This window comes from Oryctolagus cuniculus, chromosome 1 (genome assembly GCF_964237555.1).
Source record: "Oryctolagus cuniculus chromosome 1, mOryCun1.1, whole genome shotgun sequence".
Classification (NCBI taxonomy): domain Eukaryota; kingdom Metazoa; phylum Chordata; class Mammalia; order Lagomorpha; family Leporidae; genus Oryctolagus; species Oryctolagus cuniculus.
The window spans coordinates 226,917,113-226,929,614 of record NC_091432.1 but is presented as its reverse complement, the minus strand read 5'-3'; the positions used below and the strand labels follow the sequence as shown (position 1 = coordinate 226,929,614).

The window sequence follows — 12,502 nt, the reverse complement described above, 5'->3', positions numbered from 1 at the left end:
CAATCAGGGAGTTAACCAGCAGATGGAAGTTGTATCTCCCTCTCTCTCCCTCTCCCTCTCTCTCTGTAGTTCTGCCTTCCAAATAAATAAATAAATCTTAAAAAAAGAACAGATAATGTGCAAATGCACTTTTCTCAATATGCAGGAACAAAGATGGGAAACACTCTCTTCGAGTGTTAGAGCCCTACCATATGAGGGGTCCTTCAAAAATATGTTGTAAAAAAACCATGCATGGATTTTAAAAAATGTTTTGTATCACAGTATTTATTTTTAAATTCCATTTTCCATGGGATGATTGCTCTTTTTGATGTCCTCTATATTATTTAATCACACACTTTACAAAATGGACTATGCTGAAAATGCTTAGTCCATAATATTTCTTTTTTTTAAGATTTATTTATTTATTGAAAGGTGGAGTTACAGAGAGGTCTTCCATTTGCTGGCTCACTCCCCAGATGGCCACAACAGCTGGAGCTGACCCGATCTGAAGCCAGGAGCTTTTTCTGTGTCTCCCACATGGGTGCAGGGACCCAAGGATTTGGGCCATCTTCTACTGCTTTCCCAAGCCATAGCAGAGAGCTGGATTGGAACTGAAGCAGCCAGTACTAGAACCGGTGCTCAGATGGGATACTGGCAATGTAGGCTGAGGCTTTACCCACTACACCACAGCGCCAGCCCCCATAATTTTTCAAATATATGCCTTATTGATAACTGTAAACCGTTATAAAACTGAAACAATAAAAAGGAGTTAAACCATAACACAGCAATATTTCAACTTTATGAGTTTCGGTTAATATTGTCTATTAAAGCTACATGTAAATTTTAAACATTATCTATATAAATCCATCATGTACTCAAATTTTATGAATACAAATTGAAGACTCCAAAGGAATATCATAAAGAACTCGCTCCCTGATTTATCTTGTTTTAAAAGTAAGCTCTACTTACAAGTCTTCAGTACAGAGTACACACTTCAAACAGCATCCTAGGGCTGGGAGTTTGGTCTAGCAGTTGACATTAGCTGAGGACACCTGCATCTCATTTGCGAGTGCCTGGGTTCCAGTCCCAGCTCCACTCCCAAATTCCAGCTTCCTGCTGATGGCACCCTGGGAGGCAGCAAGTGACTGCCCAAGTACCTGGGTCCCTCCCACCCCACTGTGCAAGACGTGGACTGAGTTGGGAGTTCATGGTTTCTGCCTGGCCCAGCCTCGGCTGTAAGAAGCAGGAATTCTTAAGAGAAAAACTATGTATAAACCAATCTATACAGACTTAATTAAGGCAACAGGTGCTTCATTAAACGAAAACTACCTAAGTTTTTTTCCATAACTACTTTTCAAATGTCAGATTAATGCGACAATTCCATTCACCTTCCAGTTTCTCCTTCTTATAGCAGCTGGCCACACACACACACACACACACACACTCTCATTACTCCAGCCTCATGACTCCAAATAAATTTTGAAGCAAATGAGAATATCAAATGAATTGTGACACCCTGTCCCTGACAGCTCCTTCCTCTCTTATTTAAAAAGAAAAGAAAAAATAGGCCAAAGCCAAAAAGCTATCAAATCCAACGGGGCAGTGATAGCGAGAACACTACAGTGATACCTAACGCGGCCTCCTTTGCTTCCAGGACCCAGGGGGAAGAATCCTTCGAGTAACCATAGGCACGCAGGTGACACCCGGCCAGAAAAGTTAGCAGAGTGGGGTACGACGCACTGCTCGGCCACGGACAGCGAACTCGTGCAAGTCTGAGGCGTGCACCACGGAAAACTACGCCCGCAGCCGAGAATCGAGGCAGGGCAGCCGCTGCGGACGGCAGGCAGGGTGCGATGCCGGGGCAACTTCCAGGTGCAGGCGGGGACCAGCTCAGGACCAGCGGAAGATGGAGCGGCTCGGAAGGTACGCCGAGGCGTTCCCAAAAGACGCGGACCGGGACGCCAGCCCGAGGCCCAAGCCGGCCTCAGTCAGCACAGGGCCCTCGTGGGCAACGCGGAGAAACTGAGGCGCGGGGCGAGGCCGCATTCCCACACAGGACCGGGTCCCGGACACCGGAGTCGACACACAAACAGGCTCTGCTAAGGGGACGAAGGCAGGGCCGCGCAGGCGGACACCCACCCAGACAGGGGGAACCGGTTCGGGCAGGGGCTCCCGGAGCGCCCTGGGCCGCGCATGCGCCCTCTCCCCTGCATCCCCGCTCCCCCTCCCCCCAATCACAGCTCCCCTCAGAATTGGGCCCGTCGAGGGAGCGGAGCACAGCCCCGCCGGCCACCCGCGGGGTGAGAGGACAGCCCGACTTCTCGCGGGGGCCGCAGGAAGACGTCCCCGGGACTGGTGTCTAGGAGGGTGGGAGGAGGAGTGGAAACGCGGCCCTACCCGACCCGCCGTCTCCTCCTCCGCCGCCCGCCGGTCGCCGTCCCGGAGGCTCCGCTGCCTGGGCCTCCCCAGCCGCCCTGCCCCCGCCCTCCCCGCCCCCTGCTCACGTGAAAGCGGCTCCTTCCGCCCTCTGCCCCGCCCCCCTGCTCCTTCTCCTAAGCTCGCGGCTAGCAAGAGCCACTCGATTGGCCCAGCGCCGGGCAGCGGGGCGTGGCTTCCTTTCCTGGGAGCCCCGCCTTGCCGTTTAGCCCGCCCCAGGCCCGTGCGCCTGCGCGAGGCGTGCGCCGCTGGTGTTTGGGGCGGGCAGCGGGCTCTGGGAGCAGGACTGGCGGCGGCGGGCGCGGGCTGGGTAGCACCTGTTGTGCCCAAGAGGGAGTGAAGGTGCTACAGCAAGGAATCCCCTGCTCAGCTTTCGCGTCCAAGTCCTGTTCGAAAAGCAGCACGTAACGGTGATTCCGTTCACCTGGCGTTTTATTGAGGGCGCACCGTGTACCAGGGATTGTTAAAAGCGTGTTTACGAGTAGCTCATTTCAGCTTTACCACAAAATCTGTGGGAATGGCATGCTTTTGCTCGCCCTATGAAGGCGTGCAGCCTAAAGGACCGATTCCCGCCCCAAGACCGTGGACCGCTGGTACAACACTTCGGGCACAGCAAAGGGCAGAAGTGAGCAAGGCAGTTCCAGACCGAGACTCGGAGATGGGGATTTTATTTAAGGAGCACTCGGGGTGAAGCAGCCATACAGAGCCATGGCATGTAATGAAAGTCCAAAGTCCCTGTCCCGTGCCACTCTACAATGCTCTTGTGCACAATAACCGTGGTTAAAGGAGCTGCTTGTCTCGGTGATCTATCAAACAATTCTACAGACTCTCCCTTGCTCTTCATTCAAGTGGCAAGTGCCCTTTTCCTGGTGGGTGAGTCACCCACAGTGTTTTCTGGTGGATACTGCAAACCAACCAGAGAAAAAACCATTCTCCGTTTAAGTCCCTCTTTGCGACTTGTTAGAACGGACACGGTTGCGCCCCTGCAGGAAAGTGGTTTTGGTTTTCATTATACACAGTTATATAATACATACTCATTTCAAGGTATTCAAATAATATGGCATTAGGAAGGAAGTAAAATCCCCTGATAAAACCACGTGTATTATTTGGCGATCATATGTTCATGTATTTCTTCATTGGTATGCATACTATAATATACATGTTAAATCTTAACATACATTTTTAAAAGAAAATTTTATTAAACAATCACACAATATGCCTTGGTGAAAAACAAAATAGACAAGCTAAAACAAAAAATAAAAACATTACATTCCCACCCACCAATGTAAATACTCTAATGTGTATCTTTTCATGTATGTATTTTTTTCAAAATGAAGTCACACAGTTTAGTAATCTGCTTACAATCAATTAATACCTACATTATTTCAGGAAATTTTCCTCTCACCTAATTCCTAGATCACATTCAAATTTTCTCTCAAAGTATTTGTACACTTACAGGTTTCCCAAATCAGTAATATAATTTCAGGAAAATTCGTTCTATTATCTAACTACAATGAAGTATGCTAATGACTAATTTTTATTTTTCTACAACATTCCCAATCAGTTTCTAATATAGCCCCACACATTGCATCTGGTATTGTCACTTAAGTCTTAAAATATGGCACTTAAGAAAAAGATTAAGGCACTGATCCTAAGCCAACTGAAGTGCAAAATTTCTAGATCTGAATGGTTGCTTCCTCACGAAGTCACTGAGGTTGTTTCTCTAAGCCTTGTATTTCCTGCAAACTGGAAGTTGCAGCTAATGGCTCAATGGATTCAAGTTAAACATTTCCAACTAGTAGACATCGGATGTGATGTCTTTTATTTCATGTTTCATTGTTAGACATAATACATAGTATTGTGTTATATAACTATTGTGTAGTAACTATTCAGTGTGTAACTGTATAATAGTATATACTGTAGTTAATATAAGGATGCTAATGTTGATCACTAGGGATAATATACATGCTGTTTTATATAAATGCTGCTTTTTTTATGTTCATTTATCTTTATCCACTTGAAAAAGAGTGAAAGAGACAGAAAGCTCTCCCATCCACTAGTTCATGCCTCCAAAAGGCTGCAAGAGCCAGTTGGGTTAGGCCAAATTTAGTAGCCTGGTTACCCACAAGGGGGGCAGGGGCCCGAACATCTGAGCTAGTATCTACTGCCTCCCAGCATGCACTGGCAGGAAGCTGCAGAGAAAGTGAAGATGGAACTTGACCCAGGCACTCTGATAAGGAACTTGGCGACTTGACTCACTGTGCCTCAGCACCCACCCCTGCTTTTATTATTCAGTCAATTTTTTTTTTTTATTTGACAGGTAGAGTTACAGACAGTGAGAGAGAGACAGAGAGAAAGGTCTTCCTTCCATTGGTTCACCCCCCAAATGGCCACTATGGACGGAGCTACACCAATCTGAGGCCAGGAGCCAGGTGCTTCCTCCTGGTCTCCCATGCAGGTGCAGACGCCAAAGCACTTGGGCCATCCTCCACTGCCTTCCTGGGCCACAGCAGAGAGCTGGACTGGAAGACAAGCAACTGGGACTAGAACCCGGCATCCATATGGGATGCCGGCATCGCAGGCAGAAGATTAAACAAGTGAGCCACGGCACCAGCCCCTATTCAGTCAATTTTACAAATACAGTTTATCTACTCTATGTCTACCAATGCCATATATCTTATCCCATTGACATAAAACTAGTTTTGGTTTCAAAAATGCCCAATTTCTTTTTTCAGCACATGGCTTTCTACCTTAGAACGTATTGTTCCAGTTACAGAAGCTGATTGTGATAAAACAATGTAGTAGAGAGCAGCCAGATCAGAAGGTCTTTGCATGCTCAAATAAGGAAAGTGAAGCCGGCGCCACGGCTCACTAGGCTAATCCTCCGCCTTGTGGCGCCCGCACACCGGGTTCTAGTTCCGGTCGGGGCGCTGGATTCTGTCCCGGTTGCCCCTCTTCCAGGTCAGCTCTCTGCTGTGGCCCGGGAAGTGCAGTGGAGGATGGCCCAAGTGCTTGGGCCCTGCACCCCATGGGAGACCAGGAGAAGTACCTGGCTCCTGCCATCGGTTCAGTGCGGTGTGCCGGCCGCAGCGGCCATTGGAGGGTGAACCAACGGCAAAGGAAGACCTTTCTCTCTGTCTCTCTCTCTCACTGTCCACTCTGCCTGTAAAAAAATAAATAAATAAAAAAAAAAAAAAAGGAAAGTGAAGTTCAACCTTTGGACACGGGGCTGGCCTCAGTATTTTAAGGATGTTGACATTATCAGATTTTTTTTTTAAGGATCACACTGGGAAGGCTATGGCAGATAGAATGGTCTGCACGCTGCTTGGGATCAGGAAGGTTAGAATAAAGGAAGTAAAGAGAACAAAAGTGAATAAGGTTTGAGGGATGCTGAAAAAGGAAACATCCTCAAGTTCACTGATTCTTCTGCTGGCTCCAGTCTTCTTTTGAACCTCTCAAGTGAAGTTTTCATGACAGTCACACCTTTCAATTCCAGAATATCATTTTGGCTCCTTAATGTAATTTCTAACTGTTTAATCTGTTTAATGATATTCTCATTTTGCTCCTATATTATTTTCCTAACTTCATCTAGTTGTTTCTTTAGTTCTCTGAGCAACTTGTGACACAGTTTTTTGAAAGCTTTTGTCCCTGGGCTTCCTCAGGGACAATTTCTGTTGATTTATTTTGTTCTTTTGATTGAGCAATACTTTTCTTATCTTTTTTTGTTGACATTTATTAATTTATTTGAAAGGCAGAGTGGCACAGAGAGAGAGAGAAAAAGCAAAGCGAGCACACTTCCACACGCACTGGTTTACTTCCTAAATTGCTACAATACCGGGCCGGCGCCGCGGCTCACTAGGTTAATCCTCCGCCTAGCGGCGCCGGCACACCGGGTTCTAGTCCCGGTTGGGGCGCCGGATTCTGTCCCGGTTGCCCCTCTTCCAGGCCAGCTCTCTGCTGTGGCCAGGGAGTGCAGTGGAGGATGGCCCAGGTGCTTGGGCCCTGCACCCCATGGGAGACCAGGAAAAGTACCTGGCTCCTGCCATCGGATCAGCGCGGTGCGCCGGCCGCAGCGCGCCGGCCGCGGCGGCCATTGGAGGGTGAACCAACGGCAAAGGAAGACCTTTCTCTCTGTCTCTCTCTCTCTCACTGTCCACTCTGCCTGTCAAAAAAAAAAAAAAAAATTGCTATAATACCTAGGTCTCCCAAGCTAGAGCCAGGAATCAGGAGCTCCATCCGTCTCCCCTAGGGATGGCAGAGGCTTCGGGGCATCAGCAGGAAGCCGCACTGGAAGCAAGGTAGCCAGCACTAGGACAGGCACCCAGAAATGGGACACTGACACTCCAATGGGCAGCTTAACCCCCTGCGCCATTCCTGTTTCTTGCTATGCCTTCTGACTTCTGTTATTCAAAACTGGACATCTGAATCATATAATGTGGTGACTCTGCTGTGGTCTGAGTATGATTTGGCCCCTGAAGTCATGCAGGAGTTTAACTTTCCCAAGTCATAAATTACTGCACACTTAATCCAATTACGGCACTGAGTGGTGAGGCTTTGAGGAAGTCTTAGTTTTGGGGTGGAACCCCCACCCCCATGATTCACTACTGGTGGCTTATAAGGACAGAGATATATACTGATGTACACACATACCCTGTTTTTGCCATATGATGCCCCATGCCAACTAGGGACTCTGACAATAAGAACACCATCACTAGAAGAGGAGCCAACAGGGCTTGTCTAGTCTTAACCAGTGAATCTCCAAAACCATGAGCCAGAATAAACCTCTTTGTAAAAATAGCCTGCCTCAGGTATTTTGTTGTAGAACAAAAAGCTCACCAATATATCTGGAGCTCAGATTCTCTCTTGCCTTGGGTTTGCTTTTTAAAAAATTTTCTCCCTGCTGGGGATCAGGATCAGCCTAAGGTGAAAGCTTTAGATCTTCTTAGATCTATTCTGAGCCTGCATGCTTCACTGGTTATACATAGTAGCTTTCTACTTTCCCCCACCTAAGTGGTTGCTTTTGGATATTCTAATCCTTAAAATCTCTGGCTTCAAAAGAGAGTAAAAGGGAAACAAACAAAACAAAGTGCTATTGCGTTAAAGGCCCTGGGAGCCAGTTCAGCAGGTAGGGGTTGAAACAGTGGCAGCCAGCCATTGTGTCAGTACTCTGGAAGTCAAAAGCAGAACTTAGATAACTGGTACTTGGAAGACAAAGTTCTAGTTACCCACCCTGGTGCTAGTATGCCTGCTTCACCAGCAAAGTGGACATGGGTGCCTACTACGGAGTTGGGGGATGGGGCTATAGGTAGCTGTTATCGTACTGAAGTCTGACATCTACTGAAATGAAACTCAATTTACCAGCCAAGCTGTCTCCTGGAAGATGCAAGAATTAAAATAAGACTCCAGAATTCCAAAATAGTTACTTTAGAGCGTTTCTGCCAGTACAGCGTTTCTGTCTAGGTGTAGAGTTGAATTCTTTGTGCTTCCTTCTCCATCTGAGAAACAGGAAAAAAAAAATGGATGAAGAAAAATGAGCAATAAAATACAGCCTAAGAGGGCCCTTTGAGACACCACCAAAAAGACAAACATACAAACTGTGAGAATTCCAAAAGAGAAAGGGCAGATAGAATTGTTGTGGCAAAAATGATCACAAACTCCTCGAATTTCAAAAACAACATGATGTACAAACCTATGAAGCACAAGACCTCAGAAGAAATAGTTACATTAAATATTTTATAGTTGAACTGTCAAAAGCCAAAGAACAGAAAATCTTGAAAGCAACAAAAGAGAAATATCCAGCCATATAAAGAGGATCCTCAATAAGATTATCAGTCAGCTGCTCATATGACGACATTAAGTTCATATATTCAAAGTGCTCAACAAAAAATTCTATATCTTCAAAACCATTCTTCAAAAATGAGGGAGAAATTAGACATTCCTTGATAAAATCTGAGGGAGCTTATTTTCATGAAACCTATCCTTCAGAAAATGTCAAAGGGAATCCTTCAGGTTGAAATGAAAGGATACTCAACAGTAACTCAAATCCATATGAAGAAATAAAATCTCTCATAAAAACAGTGGCAATTCTAATAAACAAGGATTATAATTATGGTCTGAAATGCTACTTTTTATTTTCTACAAAATTTAAAAGACAAATGCTTAAAAAAGCACTCATCTATGTTATTTGATACACAATGTATAAAATTATGTCATCTCTTGACATCAGTAACAGAAAGAACAGAGTTATAAAGGAACAGAGATTTTGTACGTTATTAAAGTTGGTATCAATTAAAATTAGATTACTTTTTGAAAGTTAAATGCAATTCCCAGTAACCACCAAGAAAATATCTACAGAACAGATAGAAGAGGAAATGAGAGGGTGATTAATAATTTCATGCTTCAAAAATAAACCAATCACAAAGGAATGCAGTAACAGGTTATGAGGATTTTAAAAAGCTATAAAGCATACGAAATACTAATATCAAAGTGACAGAGCTAAGAGCCTCATTATCAATAACCCGCTGTGGCACGGCAGGTTAACACCCTGGACCATATGGGCGCCGGTCGGTGAAGATGGCCCATGTCCTTGGGACCCTGTACCTATATGGCAGGCCTGGAAGAAGCTCCTGGCTCCTGGCTCCTGGCTTTGGATTGGCACAGCTCCAGCCGTTGCGGCCAACTGGGGAGTGAACCATCAGATGGAAGACCTCTCTCTCTCTCTCTCTCTCTCAACTGGGGAGTGAACCATCAGATGGAAGATCTCTCTCTCTCTCTCTCTCTCTCTCTGCCTTTCCTTCTTTCTCTTTCTAACTCTGACTTTCAAATCAATAAGTAAATCTTTAAAAAAATGTAAATGGCATAAACTATCCAATCAAAGGACAGAGATGAGTAGATGGATTAAAAAAAAAAAAACAAGATCCAACTACATGCTATCTACAAGACATTCACTCTAGACACAAAGACACAGCAGTAAAAGACTAGAAGAGAGATTCCATGCAAATAGTAACCAAAAAAGAGCTGGGAAGATTAGAAAAAATAGACTTTAAGTTGTAAAATGCTTACAAGAAACGAAGACACTATATATCAATAAAAAGTTCAATAAAGCAAGATCCTATAAAAGTTGCAAACATTCAGACTAGCAACAGACTCAAAATATTTGAAGGAAAAATTGACAGAATTTAAGATAAGTGAAAGGAGAGCTGGCACTATGGTATAGCAGGTAAAGCCACCACCTGTGATGCCAGCCTGCCATATGGGTGCCGGTTCAAATCCCTGTTGTTCCATTTCCAGATCCAGCTCCCTTCTGGGAAAGCCATGGAAGATGGCCCAAGGGCTTGGGCCCCTACACCCATGTGGGAGACCGAGAAGAAGCCCCTGGATCCTGGTTTCAGTCTGGTCTAGCCCTGGCTGTTGTGGCCATTTGTGGAGTGAATCAGCAGATAGAAAATCTATCTCTGTCTCTCCCTCTCTCTGAGTAAGTCTGCCTTTCAAATAAATAAAATAAATATTTAAAAAAAATAGGTAAGTAAAACAGTTCCACAATAATAGTTGGAGACTACAGTGCCCTATTTTAGATAATAGGTAGACTAACCAGATAGAAGATAAGGAATCAGAGGAACTGAACATCACAATGAACCAACCAGACCTAACAGACATAAACAGAACACTCCACCCAACAGCAGAATAAACATGCTTCTCAAGTGCACATGGGACACCTACCAGGACAGAGGTATATTAGGCCACAAAACAAGTCTCAACAGCTTTAAGGAGGAATGTTTTAAAAGTATCTTCTCCAATCACAATTGGCTTAAATTAGAAATCAGTAAGAAGGAAAACAGAAAAAAATTCATAAACATGTGGAAATTAACACACTCTTAAAAACACTACTGGGCCTGAAAGAAATAAAAAAGGAAAGTGGAAAATCAGCAAAAATAACACAACATATCAAAACATATAGGCTGTAATGAAAGTAGTGGTTGGAGGGAAATTTGTAGTTAAGATGAAAGGGGCTGGCACGGTGTTGCATGGGCTAAACTGCTGTTGGCAATGCCAGCATCCCATATGGGCGCCAGTTCCTGTCCCTGGCTGCTCCACTTCTGATCCAGCTCCCTGCTAATGTGCCTGGAATGCAGCTGAGGATGGCCCAAATGCTTGGGCCCCTGTACCCACGTGGGAGACCCAGAAGACGCCCCTGGCTCCTGGTTTCTGGCTGGCCAGCCCTGGCTGTTGAGGCCATTTGGGGAGTGAACCAGAGGATGAACGATTTCTTCCCCCACCTTCTCTGTGTGTGTGTGTGCACATGCACATGTGTGTATCTCCCTCTTTTTCAGTAATTCTGACTTATAAAAACATAAAATAAATCTTAAAAAAGATGACATATTTCAAATCTATAACCTAAAACTAGAAAATGAAGGGCATACTAACCCTAAAGCTAACAGAAGGCAGGAAATACATATTAGATATAGAGAACAGATAAAAAATCAATAAAACAAAAAATTCTACCTTTGAGAAAAACAACAAACCTGACAAACTTGATAGACTGATGAAGAAAAAAAAAAGAGTACATGCAAGCATCCAGGTTCAAAAGTGAAAGTGATGTTACTATCAACAGCATAAAGACTACTAAGAAACATTATATGCCAACAAAACAGATAAACTAGAAAAAATGGATGAATTCCTTGAAATAAATTACCTAAACTGATTCAAGAAGAGAAACCCTCAACAAACTTTTAAAAAGTAAAGAGACTGAGTAACTAGTCTAAACCTCCCAACAAAGAGAAGTCCTACACAGAGGACTTCAGCAAGGAAATCTATTAAACTCTTAAGAAAGAATTCACAATCCTTCTAAAACTTTGGCAAAAAATTGAACAGGAGCAAATGCTTCTGACCACATTTTATGAGGTCAGTATTATCCTGATACCAAAGCCAGATAGATGTATCACAAGTAAAGAAAATTATAGACCAATATCACTTATGAATATATATGCAAAAATTCTCAAGATACAAATAGAAACCAAATAGTACATTAGAAGAAATATTCACCATGACCAAGTGGGATTCATCCCAAGAAGTTCAACATCAAATCAATGAACGGGATCCATCACATTAAAAAGCGAAGTAGGGGAGACATAATCATTGCTCTGGACAAAGAAAAAGAATTTGACAGAACCCAACAACCTTTCATGACAACATCTCAGAAAACTAACAAGGGCTGGCACTGTAGCTCACTTGGTTAATCCTCCACCTGTGGCGCCAGCATCCCATATGGGCGCTGGTTCTAGTCCCAGCTGCTCCTCTTCCAGTCCAGCTCTCTGCTGTGGCCCAGGAAGGCAGTGGAGGATGGCCCAGGTCCTTGGGCCCTTCACCCGCATGGGAGACCAGGAGGAGGCACCAGGCTCCTGGCTTTGGATCAGTGCAGGGCGCCGGCCGTATTGGCCATTTGGGGGTGAACCAACAGGAGGAAGACCTTTCTCTCTGTCTCTCTCGCACTGTCTAACTCTATCCGTTAAATCAATAGCAATAAAAAAAAAAAGAAAGAAAGAAAAGAAAACTAACAAGAGAGGAAAAATTCCACAACACAATTAAAATACCTACAAAAACCCATGGCCAACATCATACTCAATGGGTTAAGATCAAAGGTTTCCCCCTAACAACAGGGATGAGGCAAGACACTCACTTTCCTTGCTGCTGTACAACACTGTAGTGTTAAGTTTTAACCAGAGCTATTAGGTAGGAAACACAAAGTACACAAATTGAACAGGAAGAATGCAACAATGTCAACTCTCAGATGACAGAACCCTATGTATAGAAAACCCCAAAGAACCCACAAGAGAGCTACTACTGCAAATAAACTCAGCAAAGTAGCAGGGTACAAGACTAATACCCCTCCCCCAAAATTAGTTGTTTTCTACACTAGCCATGAACACTATACAAAGGAAATGAAGGACATCATCTCATTTGAAATATTACTGAAACAAATTAAGTATGCTGAAAACTAGATAACATCAGTGAAAAATCACCAAAGATCTAAATGAATGGAAAGGCATGCCATGTTCATGGATAGGAAGACTTAAAAACTGTTAATACA

The 12,502-nt window shown here is 44.2% G+C and overlaps 1 protein-coding gene across 14 annotated transcripts in view; it reads right to left on the bottom strand.

Annotated features, from left to right (window-relative positions):
* RABGAP1 (RAB GTPase activating protein 1) overlaps positions 1-12,502 on the bottom strand; it is a 191,193-nt gene that overhangs the window by 177,770 nt on the left and 921 nt on the right. For 4 of the 14 annotated variants that reach the window (XM_008273352.4, XM_070056593.1, XM_070056582.1 and 1 more), the window contains exon 2: positions 7,774-7,910. The exons of 3 other annotated variants lie outside the window; for them this stretch is intronic. The gene's annotated coding sequence lies outside the window, so the exon portion shown is untranslated. Of the gene's footprint in view, positions 1-1,608; positions 2,492-7,773; positions 7,911-12,502 lie in introns of those variants that run through there. 7 more of the 14 variants (XM_070056574.1, XM_070056596.1, XM_017350040.3 and 4 more) reach the window with 6 other exon arrangements.